This window comes from Macaca nemestrina, chromosome 8 (genome assembly GCF_043159975.1).
Source record: "Macaca nemestrina isolate mMacNem1 chromosome 8, mMacNem.hap1, whole genome shotgun sequence".
NCBI lineage: Eukaryota > Metazoa > Chordata > Mammalia > Primates > Cercopithecidae > Macaca > Macaca nemestrina.
The window spans coordinates 27575076-27594670 of NC_092132.1; positions in this window are offsets into that span (position 1 = coordinate 27575076).

The window sequence follows — 19595 nt, forward strand, 5'->3', positions numbered from 1 at the left end:
AGCTTTGCTAGAGATCAGATGGTTGTAGGTATGTGGCATTATTTCTGCATTCTCTATTCTGTTCCATTGGTCTGTGTGTCTGTTTTTGTACCAGTACCGTGATTTTGGTTACTGTAGCCCTGTAGTATAGTTTAAAGCCAGTTAACTTGGTATTCCTTTTGCTTAGGATTGCCTTGGCTATTTGGGCTCTTTTTTGGTTTCAGATGAATTTTTAAGTAGTTTCTTCAAGTTCTGTAAAGAATGTCATTGGTAGTTTGATAGGAATAGCATGGAATCTGTAAATTGCTTTGGGAAGTATGGTCATTGTAATGCTATTGGTTCTTCCTATCCATGAGCATGGAGTGTTTTCCCATTTGTTTATGTCATCTCTGATTTCTTTGAGCAGTGTTTTGTAGTTCTCCTTATAGAGATCTTTCATCTCCCTGGTTAGCTGTATTCCTAGGTATTTTATTCTTTTTGTGGCAATTGTGAATGGGATTGCGTTCTTGATTTGGCTCTCAGATTGGCTGTTGTTGGTATACATAAATGCTAGTGATTTTTGTACACTGATTTTATATCCTCAAACTTCGCTGCAGTTGTTTATCAGCGGAACAAGCTTTTGGGCTGAGACTATGGGAGATCATGTTGAATGAAAACAGGCATACTTTGACTTCTTCTCATCCTATTTGAATATTCTTTATTTCTTTCTCTTGTCTGATTGTTCTGGCCTGGACTTCAATACTATGTTAAATAGGAGTGGTGAGAGAGGACATCCTTGTCTTGTGCTTGTTTTCAAGGGGAATGCTTGCATCCTTTGCCCATTCAGCATGATGTTGGCTGTGGGTTTGTTTTTGGACTTTTTTTTTTTTTTTTTTTAATGTAGTCTCACTCTGTCGCCCAATTTTGGAGTGCAGTGGCACAATCATGGCTCACCCCAACCTCCACCTCCTGGGTTCAAGTGATTCTCCTGCCTCAGTCTCCCGACTAGCTGGGATTACAGGGACACACCATCACACCTGGTTAATTTTTGTATTTTCAGTATAGATTGGGTTTCAACATGTTGACTATACTGGTCTCAAACTCTTGACTTCAAGTGATCTGCCAGCCTTGAGCTCCCAAAGTGTTGAGATTACAGGTGTGAGCCACTGTGCCCAGCCTGGATTTGTCATAGATGCCTCTTATTATTTTGAGGTATGTTCCTTTAGTACCCAATCTATTGAGTTTTTAACATAAAGGTATGTTGAATTTTATCAAAAGCCTTTTCTGCATCTATTAAGATAATCATGTGGTTTTTGTCTTTTGTTCTGTTTATGTGATGAATCACATGTATTGATATGTGTGTGTGTTGAATCAACCTTGCATCCCAGGAATAAAACCTACTTGATTGTGGTGGGTTAGCTTTTTGAGGTGCTGCTGGATTTGGTTTACAAGATTTTGTTAAGGATTTTTGCATCAATGTTCATCAAGGATATTGTATTGGCCTGAAGTTTTATTTTTTTGTTGTGTCTCTGCCAGGTTTTGGTATCAGGATGATGCTGGCCTCATAGAATGGGTAGGGGAAGAGTCCTTCTTCCTCAATTCTTTTGGAAGAGTTTCAGTAGGAATGATAACAGCTTTTCTTTGTACATCTGGTAGAATTCAGCTGTGAATCCTTATGACTCTGGGCTGTTTTTGATTGGTAAGGTATTCATCACTGATTCAATTTCAGGGCTCATTATTGGCCTCTTCAGGGAACCAATTCCTCCCTGATTCAGTTTTGGGAGGTGTATGTGTCCAGGAATTTATCTATCTCTTCTAGGTTTTCTATTAATAGTTTGTGTGTATAGAGGTGTTTGTAGTAGTCTCTTATGGTTGTTTGTATTTCTGTGGGGTCAGTGATAACTGCTCTTGGCCTTTTCTAACTGAGTTTACTCGAATCTTCTCTCTTTTCTTCTTTATTAGTCTAGCTAGTCGCCTATCCTTTTCCCCCCCCCCCAAAAAAAAATTAAATCCTGGATTCATTGATCTTTTGAATGGTTTTTTGTGTTTCAATCTCCTTCAGTTCAGTGCTGATTTTGGTGGTTTCTTGTCTTCTGCTAGCTTTGGAGTTGGTTTGCTCTTGCTTCTCTAGTTCTTTTAGTCGTGATATTAGGTCATTAATTTGAGCTCTTTCTAACTTTTTGATGGAGCCATTTAGTGCTATACATTTCCCTCTTAACACTGCTTTAACTGTGTTCTGGAGATTTTGGTATGTTGTATCTTTATTCTCAGTAGTTTCAAAGAACTTCTTGATTTCTTCCTTAATTTAATTATCAACCCAAAGGTTATTCTGGAGCAAGTTGTTTAATTTCCCTGTAATTGCATGGCTTTGAGTGATTTTTTTTTTAGACTTAACTTCTATTTTTATTATGCTGTAGTCTGAGCATGTGCTTAGTATAATTTCAGTTATTTTGCATTTGCTGAGGATTGTTTTATGTTTGATTGTGTTGTCAATTTTAGGGTATGTGCCATGTGGTGATGAGAAGAATGTATATTTTGTTGTTTTGGGGTGCAGAGTTTGGTAGACATCTATCAGATACATTTGATCCAATGTTGATGTCAGGTCCAGAATATCTTTGTTAATTTTCTGCCTTGATGATCTGCTTAATACTGTCTGATACTGTCTATACTGTCAGTGGAGGGTTAAAGTTTCTCGCTATTACTGTGTGGGAGTCTAAGTCTCTTTGTAGGTCTTTAAGAACTTGCTTTATGCATCTGGGTGCTCCCTGGTGGGTGCATATATATTTAGGATAGTTAGTTCTTTTCATTGAATTTAACCTTTTCCATTATGTAATGCCCTTGTCTTTTTTGACCTTTGTTGGTTTAAAGTCTGTTTGGTCTGAAATTAAGATTACAACCCTTGCTTTTTTTCTGATTTCCATTTGCTTGGTAGATTTTCCTTCATCCATTTATTTTGAACCTATGGCTGTCATTGCATGTAAGGTGAATCTCTTGAGGACAGCATACCATTCGATCTTGCTTCTTTATTCAGCTTGCCACTCTGTGTTTTTTTTAATGGGGCATTTAACCCATTTGCAAAGTTAGCATTGATATGTGAGAATTTTATCCTGTCATTGTGTTGTTAGCTGGTTATTATTGTGTGGTTGCTTTATAGTGTCACTGGTCTGTATACTTAAGTGTGTTTTTGTATTGGCTGTTAATGATCTTTCCTTTCCATATTTAGTGCTCCTTTCAAGATCTTTTGTAAGGCGGGTGTGGGGTTAATGAACTCCCTCAGCATTTGCTTATTTGAAAAGAATCTTATTCCACCTTTGCTATGGAATCTGAGTTTGGCTAGATATGAAATTCTTGGTTAAAGATTTTTTTTTTTTCCCTGAAGAATGTTGAATATAGATCCCCCATCTCTTCTGGCTTGTAGGTTCCCTGCTGAGAGGTCTGCTGTTAGCCTGATGGGATTCTGTTTGTAGGTGACCTGTGCATTCTCTCTGGCTGCCTTTAACATTCTTTCTTTCATTTTGACCTTAGAAAATCTGACGAATTTGTGTCTTGGGGATGATCTTCTTGTATAGAATCTTGCAGGGGTTCTCTGAATTTCCTGAATTTGACTGTTGGCCACTCCAGTGAGGTTGAAGAAGTTTTCACAGATGATATACTGAAATATATTTTCCAAATTGTTTGGTTTTTCCCTGTTCCTTTCAGGGATGCCAATGATTTGTTGATTTGATGTCTATATAATCCCATGTTTCTTGAGGTTTTGTTCATTCCTTTCCATTCTTTTTTTTTTTATTTTTATCTGACTGCCTCATTTTAGAGTCAGTCTTCGAGTTCCAAGATTCTTTCTTCAGCTTGGTCTATTCTGCTGTTAATACTTGTGATTGCATTGTGAAATTCTTGTAGTGTGTTTTTCAGCTCTGTCAGTTTCATGAGGTTCTTTTTTATACAGGCCATTTTATCTGTCAGCTCCCATATCATTTTATTGATTCTTAAGAACTCAATTTTTGAACGCAGAGAGAGAACATTGTGTCTTACCAAACAGAATAAGTGATCTCATGCTTCTTTTGTTTTTCTTTTTGTTATCCCCCAATATTAGTAAAATAACTTTTTAACCTACAGGACCTTATTTTTCCTGTGCTGTGAGAAATATAGAGCAGAAGGTTAAAATGGATACTCTACCCTATCATGCTCCCCAAGTAGCGGATCTTCTTTTGTGCTAGTCTTAGAACTGGATTCCTGTGTGTGTTTGTTTTGTTTTGCTTTGGTTTCCTTTCGTTTTTTATTGAAGAAGGTGTGCAAGAGTCCACTAGTCATTCAATTATTCACATTCATTCATTCACTCAAAAATTATTTGTGAAGTGCCTGTCAGCAAAGTCAAACGCTTGACTACCTTACTAAAGTTTTCTCCTCTTCTAGAAAAAAAAGCCCTTAAACTATAAAAATTGATTTAAAAATCATCAGAAAGCCATTTTTCATCTATCAAGCTGTTGGTATACATGCATGCATGTGCATGTGCACATACACACATGCATATTAACTGGATTTGTCTGCAAGAGTTGTCACTAAAGAAAAACTTTCTCATCTGAGACCCTAATGCTTTCTGTCAATGTAAGGGAGTTCTGAGGCTGCATCTGACATCAATCTTGGCAAGCTCAGTGCTCAGGAAAGAAAATTAACAGGTGGAGCAGGAAGCTGAGGCCCTTTTTGCCGTTTTTGTTTTTAATATTCACTTTCTTCTTTATACCACCAGATGGGTGGTGGTTTATCCCTTGATATATTTAGCAACCTGCTATAAAAATTACTGTACTCTGGAAGGAAGAAGGAATGAGTATAGATGATATTTTTTAAAAACCAATTCATTATTATTAAGTTAGATTTTTTCTCTTTTGGTAATTGGTGGGCAAAGCAGTAACCTTAAAGCCATGTCATACATTATGAATCAGAGTATGAGAACACACAACAGCTTTGTAAATAGGTCTGGAACATGTTTCACTATAGTATTCTACCATAAGTGGGATGTGAAAAACATGATGTGTCTTATACCCTGGTTCTGCTGTATAGACTAGGGTAGGCTATTAAGGTCTAGCTTGGCCAGGTGCAGTGGCTCATGCCTGTAATCCCAACACTTTGGGAGGCCAAGGTGGGTGGATCACAAGATCAGAAGTTCAAGATCATCCTGGTCAAGATGGTGAAACCTAGTCTCTACTAAAAATACAAAAATTAGCTGGGCATGGTGTCAAGCTACTGGGGAGGCTGAGGCAGCAAATTGCTTGAACAACCCGGGAAATGGAGTTTGCAGTGAGCTGAGATTACGCCACTGCACTCCAGCCTGTGTGACAGAGCAAGACTCCATCTCAAAAAAAAAAAAGTGGGGGTGCGGATCTAGCTCTAGCTTAACCAAAGGCTTGTGACTAGATGTCTCCTGACAGGGTATTTATCTGGGGGAATCTAAAAGAAGTATAGACAGTGTCTGCATCAAGGACATGGTCCTGGGGGATCAGGGGTATCATCATCCCCATGAAAGCTGGGTAAAAAAAAAAACAAGAAGTTTCCATATGGTGAAAATATGTCACAGTTAGAGAATATGATAATCAGAAACAGTACATGAGGTATTGTGAGTAGTGAGCCAGTGAAAATCATTCAAATGAAAGGCTATGGACTTCTACTTCTGACGATGGTGGTGTTACTTGTAGCAGACCAAACCTACCATCAAGAACAACTAGAAAGGCACAGAAAATATGTTTGAATAAGTGGGGAAACTTTCAAGGTATGCAGGACTCTTGAGGCACTTACGCTGAGAGGAAAGGGGAACTTAATGAGGCAAGCACAATGTTCTGTCCCCTAATTTATCCATGGGGTATTTGCCTATTGATAAGCTTTGTTAGATGAGTGGCTGAGAAGCTGGACAGAAAAAGGCCACAAGAGGCAGAGAATCCAGCAGAGCCCTTGGGAATCTCATGATGCTGAAGAGATAAAAATTAGATTTGTGACCACAAAGGCAGCCATGACTTGAGAAATCAAGATTCTGGAAAGAATATTTTGGAGAGAACAGAAAATGTCTGAGATTTTCAGTAAAAGTCATGGGATAAAAATCAAGAGGAGTTTCATCAGCTTTCCAGTAGTAAGGAGACACAAATGGTAATCTAAGAGCCACAAAGGAAGAAAAGTTCTAAGTACCTTGGACTCAGTCATGACCCTTGAAGGGCTAACTCTAGGACTGGAGGCAAACAGAAATTGCCTAAACTTTCAAAGTCTGAAATGCCGCCTTGAATATGTTAATTAGAATGACATGATCTACTTCAACATGCTTTTTCCTCTTTTGATGTTCATTCCCCGAATCTGCCATATGTATGAATATGCCCCGAAAGTGACCTTGTAGAATTTCTGAGACTAAGACTAAAAGAAGCCTTGCTGCTTTCACTTAGGCCTTTTGGAAAGTTCTCTATTGACATGTCCACTCTGTGGGAAGCCAGTTGTCATGAAGAAGTCATACTACCTTAAGACCACAATGTGTTGAAAGTGAATCTAGCCAACTCTCATCTGTTCCAGCCATCCCAGCCCAGGGAATAAATATGTGAGTAAAGGAGCTAGCTCCACAGGAGACACCATGTGGACAAAAACAGAGGCTCCATACATATGGCTTTATTTAATTTGTCCCAATTATCTTCAGCCATTTGAATCACCCCAGCTGTGACTATAAACAACATGGAGCAGAGATGAGGTATCCCTGCTGGATCCTGCCTGAATTCCTAACCCACAGTATCACAAGCTTGATAAGTGCTTAGTTTTGTATTGTTTTTGAGACAGAGTTTCACTCTTGTCACCCAGGCTGGAGTGCAGTGGCACTATATAGGCTCACTGCAGACTTGACAGCCTAGACTCAAGTGATCCTCTCACCTCAGCCCCAAGTAACTGGAAGTACAGGCATGTGCCACCACTCCTGGCTAATTTTTGCATATTTTAAATAGAGATGGAGTTTCACTACGTTGTCCAGGCTGGTCTTGAACTCCTGGGCTCAAGTGATCCTCCCATCTTGGCCTCCCAAAGTGCTGGGATTATGACTTTTTTTTAATGCAACTAACTCTCTGGGTAATGTTGTTACATAGCAATAATTAATGGAAACGTCCTATTTTGGCTATCTGCCGTATATGATTGAGTGAATCTTCTCTGAAGGAAAACAACATCAGTGGAAGTGCTTATAGTTTTTCATATATAATATCCAGCCTTCAATCAAAAAGTATAATTTCTATCAAAAATAAGACAAAGAGAAAGATAAATCATAGGAACAAAACTACAGGTGATACAAAATTGGAGTTAGTCAGATATAAGCTTTAAAGTCACTGTGATTAATATGTTAAAGAAAATAGATGACAATATGGGAACTTTCACCAAACCTGAGATCTATTTGAAAAACAAAGAATTAAATGGAAACTGTAACAGATTGAGCATAGGTGAAGAGATCATTACTAAACTTGAAAATCTAAAGTAGAAAAATCCAGATTAAGCATAGAGACAAATAAACAAAAAAGATAGGAAGGAAAGAAGGAGGAGAGAGGAAAGGAAAGAAAGAAGGAAGGAAGAAAGGAAAGGTAAAGGAAGGAAGGAAGAGAGAGAGATAAAAACAAAGAAGAAATAAAGAAACCAAGAAAGAAAGAAAGAAAGAAAGAAAGAAAGAAAGAAAGAAAGAAAGAAAGAAAGAAAGAAAGAAAGAAAGAAAGAAAGAAAGAAAGAAAGAAAGAAAGAAAGAAAGAAAGAAGAAAGAAAGAGAAAGAAGAAAAGAAAGAAAGAAAAAGAGAAAGAAAGAAAGAGAAAGAGAGAAAGAGAAGAAAGAAGGAAGGAGTGGGCATAAACAATTTATGAGGCAATAAAAACACCAAACATATGTAGAATTATAGTTTTATAAGAAAAGAAAAAAAAATGGACAAAGAATATATGAATAGAAAATCACTGAGAATTTCCCCAAATTGATAAATGATATCAAAACATACATACACAAATCCACATGAATTTCAAGCAAAACAAATAAAGATTGTAATTAAAGACAATGAGGGACGTGGAGTAGAATATCCCCAAAAGCAGGCATAAAATAGTATCTATTGAAATATAAACATTTTAAATGTATTTCTGCACTTTTATGTTGATATGGTTTGGGTTTATGTCCCTGCCCAAATCTCATTTCAATGTGCTTTTCTTGTATTTGGGCCATTTAGGAATCAATAATAATAATAATAATAAAAAGAAGCAGCTGCTTCTCATCTCTGAAGCAGAAGATTCAAATTATATAGCTATGTCACTGAGTCCTGGCTAACACAGAAACCTCTCAACCTGTTTAGAAGAATCCGTGGCCATTAGTGGAAATATTAGTACAACATCAGAGAGGTCAACTTTGATGATCCCCATGCAGCACTTGTAAAATTCCATATTTTACAAATTTCTCCTTTCCTTTTCATTTTTCTCTGAGGTTATTGTGGTGAAGCAATCTGCTTAAGGTCTCAAATTAGTCAGTGGCTGTATCAATTAAGCTGATTTCAGAGACAAGTGCTAGCAGTAACAACTCAACAGCTGTAAACAATTAAGAAATTTACTGATTCACGTAACTGCAATCCAGGAGTGGTACATAATTCAAGATTTTTTTAATCTAGAAGCTCCATAGTGTGCTCCAGAGCTCAGATTCCCTCTGATATTCACAGTTTTAGTGTTGTCCTAAAAACAGCTCCTTTAATGGTCATAGAATGGAGGCTTTTTCTTTCACACTCAGTAGGTAAGATGGTTTGGCTGTGTCCTCACCCAAATCTCATCTTGAATTGTAGCTCCCATAATTCCCACGTGTTGTGGGCGGGACCCAGTGGGAAATAATTGAATCACGGGGGTGGGTCTTTCACGTGCTGTTCTCATGATAGTGAGTCTCATGAGATCTGATGGTTTTATAACGGGAGTTCCCCTGCACAGGCTCTCTTGCCTGCTGCCATGTAAGACGCGACTTTTCTTCTCCTTCGCCCTCCACCATGATTGTGAGGCCTCTCCAGCCATATGAAACTGTGAGTCCATTAAGCCTCTTTCCTTTATAAATTACCCAGTCTGGGGTTTGTCTTTATTAGCAGTGTGAGAATATAGTAGACAAAGAGGATCACTTAAAGAAGATGTACCTGAAGGGTGAGCAAGAACTTTCTCAGAATCCCTCAGCCATATCCCTTCTCATTTGCCAGTGGCCCAATTTGGATTCACACATCCATCAAGGAACCAATCATTGCCAAAGCAGGGAGAAGATTATCTTAAGTCAATCAGGCACACTCCTGAACCACAAAAAAATATGGCTCCCTTAAGGAGGACGGCAAAATACATGTGAGATAAGAAATCAGCATTGTCTACCATGGTGGTTCAACTGAAACACGAGCCAGGTCCTTCCTGTCTACCATGTCATTTCTCATCTGAAAAATCTTTACAACTTACAACTAATTGAGAAAATGGTTAGTCATGTTGTTAAATAGCTGTTTTCCTTACAAAAGGACAATATGTTTTCTTTAAATAGTGAACTTCTTACCAGTAATTAAAAGAGGCTATAATATAGAAGGATCTGATTTTCCTATGACTTTCGATAATAAGTTACTAACATTAAGCCATGTCTTCCTGTGTGAAAATCGTCCCCTCCCTCGTTCTAACTTTCAGGACATTAAATGTAACTGGGACCACTCCAGGAACACTAAAAGCCACTGCTTTATTACAAACGGTATTTTGCTGCTCATTAAAGTAGATACATTACACGTAATGAAAGCTCGGTAAGTTATAAGCAAGCATTCTCAGGAGGAAGTCATCATGACTGCCAACCTGGTGCTTTCAGCTGTGGAGCATCCTCAGGGGCTAGATGGAGGCGTGCGGGGGAAGCTGGAGCTTCTACCTACAGATGTCTTGGCACCGGAGGCTGCTTTCTTTGAGCCTAGCCCTCCAGGCAATTGATCCTGATCCTTTGGCTCAGAGAATCATTATTGTTTTTAGCTTTGCAGCAGAAGAGCAATCAAGACAAATGAAGAAATTAGAACCATACTCAGGCTTCACCAAGTCTTGTAGCAGTGCCCAGAAAAGCCCACTGGGAACGTTCCATAGAGACTCCGCAGCACTTAGGCACTGACTATATCAGGTTAGACTAGAAAGTGTGGGCTTCCACAGGGCAGAGGGACATGGCCCAGGAAGAAGGGGTGAAGCCTCCCTCAAAGATAAAGTATGCTATAAGGGATCCCAGATCCAGTCAAGAACCTAAATCCCAACTCCAACCTCCATGCAATTTCTCCCCCTCAATTCTTTTATTTTGTTAATGTCTGCATCATCTGTCAGTTACTCAAGCTTGAAACCTCACGGTTACATCTGACTTCTTCTCCCTTATCCCCCATTTCTGATCAGCTGTCAAGAGATGTCAGTTCTATCTCCTTGACTCCTCTTCTTTCTGCCTCTTCCTCTCCATTCTATTTGCTGTCAGCCTAATTCAGAACCTCATTAACTCTTGTTGGATTATTAACATGGCTTCATCACTGGCCTATTCATCTCCCACCCCTCTGCTGTCCAACTCTATTAATTGCTGAATTGATTTTCTTTTTTTTTTCTTTTTTTTTCTTTTTCTTTTTCTTTTCTTTTTTTTTTTTGTTTTGAGACGGAGTCTCGCTCTGTCACCCAGGCTGGAGTGCAGTGGTGCTATCTCAGTTCACTACAAGCTTGCCTCCCGGGTTCACGCCATTCTCCTGCCTCAGCCTCCCGAGTAGCTGAGACTACAGGTGCTCACCACCATGCCCAGCTAAGTTTTTGTATTTTTAGTAGAGATGGGGTTTCATCATGTTAGCCAGGATGGTCTCCATCTCCTGACCTCGTGATCCACCCGCCTCAGCCTCCCAAAGTGCTGGGATTACAGGCATAAGCCACCATGCCTGGCCTGCTGAATTGATTTTCATAAAGCACAGCTCCAATTCTGTCACTTTCTGCTTACTGAAAAACTTAAAAGTCCACTTTCCCTACAAAAACACATAACAATCCCTATCTTAGATTTAAGAACTTTGATATTCTGATATCCCCAGCCTTATCTTCTAACTCTCCCCTGAATATTCTCCTTCACACAAGGCTTCTCAAAATTTCCCAAGTATATCCCACATTTCCCTCTCTGATTCCTGTCTAAGAGTCACTCTGTATCTGGAATCCCTCAAATCTCCATTTCCAACTACCATTTATCCTCTTAGATCCCGCTGTTATGTTACAGCCTTGGAGGACACACTCAACAGTTGTGATCTATCCATCTTCTGAAAATCCAATAAGCATTACCTTTCTGCTGTTGCACAAACATCTCTATTTTTCAAGTATAAACCATAGCTTTCCCACTGTATTCAATTCATTTTATCCATTAATTACACAAATATTTATTGAGTGGGGCATTATTACTGTTACAGGCAGTAGAGACATCATAATGGATTTATAAAACAGACCCAAACCCCCACTATCTTAGAGTTTATATTTTATTAGAGGAGAAAACAATAAGATTAAGAAGAAAAATCTGTAATATATTAGGTAGTGGTGAATACAAGAGAGGAAAGAAAAAGCTGAGAAAGGGAAAGGAAGTGTTAGCACAAGGGGGTTGACATTTTAGATGCAGTGGTCAGGAAAGCACCCATTGAAAAGATGATTTGAAGTGAAATTGTGAAAGAGGTGAGAGAGCCAACCATGCAGATATCTTGAGGTAAGAGTACTCAAGGCAAGGGAAACAGAAAATGTGAAGGCCTTGGAGCAGAAGCTTGCCTGGTGTGCTCAAAGAACAGGAATGGGACCTGCATGGAATGAACATAACAGAGTGTCCCTGGATGTAAAGATTGTACAGTGGTTGTTAGGCAAATTCTGATGTTGGAATAGTTTTGCCTTTGCCCCACTGACCTTTTGTCCAAAGCATCTTCTGAGTTTCAAAAAGGACAGAGAACTGAGTCCTCTGAGCTTCCAGACATGCTTATGTGACTGTTTTCAGCCACCTGTCAGTAAATGACTGTTTTGTACTGGGTGAACTGAGACTTGCTTTCATTAAAACTGGGTGTCAGCTGCCAACTGCTCCATTTCTTCTTGTATTCATCCAACAAGTATTTATTCAATACCTACTGTGTGCCAGACACTTTTTTAGGCTTTGGGGATTGTATTAGTTTGCCCAAGCTTCCATAAAAAGGAGCACAGACTGAGAGGCTTAAACAACAGAAATTTATTTTCTCACAGCTTTGGAGAGTGGAAATCCAAAATCCAGATGTCAGCAGGGTTGGTTTATTCTGAGGCCTCTCTCCCTGGCTTCTGGTGACCATCTTTTTTTCTATGTTTTTACATGGTCTTCCCTCTGCTCATGCATGTCTGTGTCCAAATTTCTTCTTCTCATGGGGACATCATATTGGATTAGGGAATCATCCTAAAGTTCTTTAACATATGAGTTTTGGGTGAACACAATTCAGGCCATAGAAGGGACATAGCAGAGCACAAGAAAAACAAGTGCTGAGAGGCAGCTTCTTCTGAATGTGATCTATTTGCCCACAATGCTCTGTTGTCTTATCTCCTGAGTCACCTCACAATAAAGTAATGCACTGAAGAGCAGCATACAGATTCAATTTCAGCAGCAAAGGAGCTTTTCTAGATGGGGTGCTGAATCCTTCCTCTCCTTTGCAGGAAACACTGATCCTTTACAAATATATGCCATTACTCACTGACAGTATACCCTATTACTGTTTTTGCTGATTCCATGCAAAGCGATAAATTTAGCCTAACTCCTACTGAGTTGTAGGTAAAACACATTTAGAATTACAGAAGAAGAAATAGCAAGCTGTCTGCAAAAATGTATTTAGTGGCGGGATGACTATAATCTGTGAAGAGTGTGTTCAGCTATAGCTATAATAGCATTATGGCTTGCTTTCACCAAGCATTTGTTCTATTACAGGCTTTGTGCTAAATGTGTTATGCACATTACCTCATTAATCCACAAAACAATACCTTAATATCATCATTCCCATTTTTCAGATGAGATGAGGTCACTTAGCCCAGTTTTGGGCACCTGTCTACTTGCATCCAGAGCCTGTGTTATTACCTGCCAACGGCACTGCTCATAAGAGGTAGGCGTCAATTCTTGTCTAGGGAGGGATAGAGTAGGAAGTGATAGTTGGTGAAGCTTTGCTGAACTTTAAATTATATAACTCTAGAACTGGAAGGGCCTGATGAGATCATTTAGTCCTTGTTCAAGGACATACATTTAGGTGAGTTTAAAAGTTATAGCTATATACTTGGGAGGCTGAGGCAGGCAAATCACGAGGTCAGGAGATCAAGACCATCCTGGCTAACACACGGTGAAATCCCGTCTCTACTAAAAACACAAAAAAATTAGCTGGGCGTGGTGGCGGACACCTGAAGACCCAGCTACTCAGGAGGCTGAGGCAGGAGAACGGCGTGAACCCGGGAGGCGGAGCTTGCAGTGAGCCGAGATTGCGTCACTGAACTCCAGCCTGGGTGACAGAGCTAGACTCCATCTCAAAAAAAAAAAAAAAAAAAAAAGTTATAGCTATACACATAAGCAGAAAATACCTTTTTAAAAAAGGTTACAGCTGTAATTCTGGTTTTCTGATTCCAAATCTGGTGTTTTTATCACCAGGAGGTCCCTTTGATTCTTCATTTATCATATAACAATAACCACGATGAAAAAACATAATAAATTATTTCTACAGAGCCTATTAGATCTCTAAATATCTTTACCTACTTAAAAACAAACAAACAAAATGGGCTTTAATTGGTTAAACAGGAAATTGCCTGGGCTCCTCCAGACAAACTGAAATTTATTCATGAGAAACAAAAAATGTCTTAGAAGCCATGTTTCCCACCAATGTGAGTTGTTTTAAGCCTGAATTCCAGCCATTAATGGATTGACTAGAATGAGTAGGCTATAACTCTTGGGCGTCACCCACAGGCATGAGCAAAAAGCTTTCAGAATCAGGACATGAGACACTCAAGGTAAAGAGCAGAATTGCAGCATGAAGGAAATTCAAGGAGAAATCATTTCCAGGGCAAAGCAAGAGATTAATGTATTATTAAGATTTTTTGGTAGCAAGCAACATAATCCTCTGGTGGCTAAAATATGGAGATGAGGGGAGTGATGCGTGTGGAGAAATGTATTGTCATGCTAGAATGAAAGGAAAGCTGAAGAAACTGGGCTTGTAACAGAGAGGAACGAGGAACCTCCATATGGTCTCAAAAACTAGAATGAATGAACATACACTATATCTTCTACTGTAGTTTCATTTCATTCAAGAACTAAAATGCCAGAAGAAAAAGTCCAATTGCCCAAGCTTAGGTTACTTGCCTGCCCTTGACTATACTGTGTGGTTAACGCAAGCACGTGTAGAGGCAGCATCCCAGTACAGCTTCAGCTGCCATAATGGGAGCACAGACACCTGGGTTTACCACCCTTTCCATTAAGAACACAAAATGATCTCAGGACCCCTTTATACTCTTAATTACTGAGGATCCCAAGGAGCTTTTTTGTGTGTGTGGATTCCATGTTAGATACTAAAAATTAGCATTTTAAATATATTTATTTATTAATTCATCTATAAGTAACAACAGTATACTCATTCATATGAACATAAATTATATATTTTAAAAATGAAAATTACTATATTTTCTAAAATAAAAAACATTAGTGGGAAGAGCAATGTTGTTTTCTGTTTTTGCAAATCTCTTAATGTCTGGCTTCATAGAAAACAGAAATTCTCCTATCTGCTTTTGGATTTACTTTGCTGTGATATTTTATTTTGGTTAAAGTATACGAAAAAAAGCTTGCCTCACACAGATGTGTGGTAGAAAAGGGAAGGAGTATTTTAATAGCCTTTCAGATAATTATGGAGATTCTTTTTTGATACTATACCAAAACTTGATAAGTAGTAGTTTCTTAAAACTTTGAAACCTTATTAATAAACTTCTTATACTTAGTTACATTAAAATCCATTAGTGTTTCTTGCACTTTGAATGAGGCTTGCCCAGGCATAATTTTGTATCATCATGCATTGGTCATTCAGAAAATATTGGTTCACTGAGTAATGCAGATCTTCCAAATATTGATCCATTTCATTTACAATATACAAAATCATAGTACTTAATATCACTACCAGTCTCATCAGAAGCATATTTAAATATTGGGAATCTGTCAAGCTCATAGTGTCAGGTACTAAGTTTTCTAATTTTAACATGAAACCTCAAAGTTTATTATTAGCAACAAATCTTGTCAGTTGTTTTCCTTGAAGTGATAGGAGCATTTCCTTCATATTTGAGAGGGTGTCTGCTTGATAACCATCATTTGTCTGAGTAACCGTAGCTTGCCTGCCAATTGTCCTTTCAACTCAAAATGGAATCCCATGGACAAAAGCAGCAACTGCAACTCAGCCCTCAAGCACATGCACACCTTCCTGCTTTTCCCTGAGACAACATCACACTTCAGCACACAGCAGGAGTGCTATATGTATGCTTCCCATTTCCCAATATTTGGGTCTTCCCAATATTAAAATGACATGTACTCAGGGCACAGAGCACAATAAAGTTAGTAATTCTTCCTTCCTTTCTCTTTCTTTCTTTCTTTCTTTCTTTCTTTCTTTCTTTCTTTCTTTCTTTCTTTCTTTCTCTCTCTCTCTCCCTCTTTCTTTCTTTCTCTTTCTCTTTCTTTCTTTCCTTCTTTCTTTCTTTCTCTTTCTTTCTTTCTTTTGTTCTTTCTTTCTTTCTTCTTTTTTCTTTCTTTCTTTTTCTTCTTTCATTCTTTCTTTCTTTCTTTCTTTTTTTCTTTCTTTCTTTCTTTCTTTCTTTCTTTCTTTCTTTCTTTCTTTCTTTCTTTCTTTCTTTCTTTCTTTCTTCCTTCCTTCCTTCCTTCCTTCCTTCCTTCCTTCCTTCCTTCCTTCCTTCCTTCCTTCCTTCCTTCCTTCCTTCCTTCCTTCCTTCCTTCCTTTTCTTGTCTTTCTTTCATTGTGAGCATGTGGTGGTGAAGAACACACCACAACACCTACTACCTTTTGGGGCACTGCCTCAATTTGTGTAAAACACCAGTGCTTTGCTCCACCATTGCTTTTGTTATTTTAAATTTTCTGTTTGGAGACACATTTGCCTTAAAAATTTTCAAAAATAAAAATAATTCAAGGAACACGCAGACACTCTTTATTTTGATTCACCATTTAAAAACTTTTCTCCTTTTGCCTTATCGTTTACCCTCTTTCCCCACCTCTTTTCTTCCCCTCAATCATTTCAGTTTAAATTACATACATCATGGCCATTTACCCTTAAATATTTCAATGTTTGTTTGCTAAGAGAAGGAATTTTCTCTTCAATAACCACAGTAGAGTTATCAACTTTATAAAGTTACACTGGTAACATTTTTATTGTCTGCATTCCAGTTTTGTCTGTTGACCTAATGTGATAATTTATAAGTACAAGATCCAGTATCAGGTAGTATTGCATTTAGTTATCTTGTCTTTTCAGCCTCCTTTAATCTGAAACATTTCCACAATCTTTTTTTATGACACTTTTTAAAGAGTAGAGGCCATCTTCCTCCATGCATCCACTTATAAAAAGAAAAAAATAGAACATCCTTCGTTTTGTGTTTTTCTGATGTTGCATTGTGATTAGGTTCACATTATGCATCCTATGCCAGAATACTGCATGAGTGTCTTTCTCAGAAGCCACATGTGAAGTCACACGATCACCATATGCCTTTCATTAGTAACATTAACTATGATCATTCGTCCAGGTGTGGTTCGAGTTTTCCACTCTTTAATTTTCCACTCTTTTAATTTTTAATTTATTTTATTTTTCTCTTTTACCGCAATAAGTAGTGTGTGGTGAGATCCTTCAAGACCATGCAAATTCAGCTTCTCATAAAAATCTCCTAGATTTAGCATCCATTGATGGCTCTTGCCTGATCCAATCTTTGGAGATTACAACTATGGAGATTGCAAAATGATGATTCTCCAGTTTCAGTATCCCCTCCATATGTGCCAATTAGCCTTAGCATTATACAGTAAGCAAGAGCCCTCTTTTATTCTCCTATGATGTATCTATCTATCTATCTATCATCTATTTATCTTTTATTGGTCTAAACTCATGACTTTCTGTTTTTTTTTTTAATCGTTTATAGTATTTCCCAGAACTTAATCATTTTGGTCCTAAAATTGTCCCAGATCTAGCCAGGAGGAGCCTTCCAAGCTGTCTCCTATGTTTGTGATGTGGCCCAATCATTTTTTTCCTTGACCACCTTCTTACTTTCTGGCCTAATAAGTTGTTACTGGCTCATCTTTGTACCGACTTTGCTCCAGTCCCTGGCTCAGCTATTTCTTTGAGGAGGCCTGGTTCCTTTTAACTCTCATGCTTTTGTACCATCAGTGCAAATGTCAAGTGAAAAGGGCATGTAAAGTCTTAATTTTATTATGAAAACAGTTTTAACTTCTTGGGTTTCCTGCAAATATTTCAGGGACTCCTTGTGGTCTGTGGACACTTTCAGAATTACTACTGAATATAAATTAATACTACTGAATATAAGTTAGCTGCATGGTAAGGTGTTTATAATTTGTCTTGCATAATGTGTGCTCAACTAGCCTCATTGGGGAGCTAAAGACTCTTAGTAGCTATAAGATCTTGGGTACTTACTTTGATATGCCTGGAATTAGAAATAATACGTACTACTTTGATATGCCTGGAATTAGAAATAATATTACTTACTTCTCAGGACTGTTGATAAGTAACTCATCTAAATGCCAGATTCGGGGCCCAATTCAGAGTGAATGCTTAGAAAGTGATGTCTTTAGGGGGCAGATAACTTGTTTCTTTAGTTCACACATCTTCAGATAGAGAAACATTAGTCAAGGAGTGGTATCCAAGGAGCCTCACCCACAGTGTATCTTACTTAGTGCTTGAGATCTTGACTTTGAGATGATGCTGTAGTGGTATGGGATATGGTGATCTTGGGAGAAAAGATGATTATATGTCACATATGAGACATAAGTAAAATGGGAGGATTCTGGCAAAATATAGTTTCCAAGATGGTCATGATAAGATCCATCGCATACACTCCTCTTACTATGTGACAGTGACACTCCTTTCATCGAGAAGTGAGGTCTATGTTCCCTCCCCTTGAATCTAGACAGAGCTATGGGTGTGGCAAAGTGATGCTGTGAGACATCCAAGGCCTAAAACTTGACCCAGCTTCCCAAGGGTCGCTCAAGCTGCTTCTCTTAGAACCCAGCCTTGTGCTGTGAGAAAGCTCCAGTCACATGGAGAGGCCACAAGTGAGCCATTAAATGACAGAACCAACCACCACACATGCAAATGAAGAAGTGTTTGAGATGTCTTCAGTATAGGCCACTGTCTGGCTGCAGCCACATGAGAGACCTTGAGCAAGAACCGTCCAGCTGAGCCCAGTTATCCCTCAGAACCATGAGAGGTAATAATAAAGTGATGATATTGTTGTAGGCTACTACATTTTTAGCATGCTTGCTTACAGTCAGAGATCATAGTGCATATACATGGGTGGGCAAGGCTAGAAACTAAGAATGGGTGGCCTGCACCCCAAACATTGACTACTAAATAGGTCATGGGGATGTGTGGACACTGGCGCACACTTGGAGAATTCCCCAATAAGAAGCCTGATGATGAAAGATTCAGAAGAGAGTTATATGTACTGACTTTTGTTGTGCTGGAACCAAATTGTAAAGTGTAGTTTCTGGTATTGATGACAGATCACTGGCATTGATGACACACTCTGAGTGCCACTTGAGGCAGCTGTGAATGTACCTACATCCTTTCCTTTCCTGTATCTCCCTCTCCTCTCCTGCACTTGTCCTCACATTTACTCTTCCCTCTCACAGAAGTTTGATAAAATAGGGAAGGAACATAAATTTTAAAGTTAAGAAGGCCTAGGTTTGAAAGGAAAATAAATCACTATATAAAAAAGATACCTGCACCCATAAGTTGATCACAACACTATTGACAATAGCAAAAATATGGAATCAACTTAAGTGCCCATCACTGAAAGACTGGATAAAGAATATGTGTTACATATACACAATGGAATACTATTCAGCCATAGAAAATTAAAATCATGTCTTTTGCAGCAACATGGATGGAACTGAAGGTCATTGTCTTAGGTGAAACCACTCAGACATGGAAGAGCAACTACTGCATGTGCTCACTTACAAATGAGAGCTAAATAATATGTCCACATGGGCATAGACTGTGGAATGGACAATAGAGATCCAGAAAAGTGAGAGGATGTGAGGGATATGAATAATGAGAGATTACTTAGTGATTATGATGTATGTTATTTGAGTGATGGATACCCTAAAAGCCCTGACTTCACCACTATGCAATCTATGCATGTAACAAAATTACAGTTCTACCCCATAAATTTACACAAATTAATAAAAAGAAAGCCTAGGTTTGAACCCACTTATTAGTTGCTTGACTTTGAGAAAGTTATTTTTTTTCTCTTCTAGCCTTACTCCTTCTAAGTTGAAACTAATACTACATGGAGATACTGAGATGAGTAGTTGGCATTATTAAAAGCATTCAGCACATTGCTAGGCACATAGTAGGTCTAAAATACACAACACATGTTGCTTTGA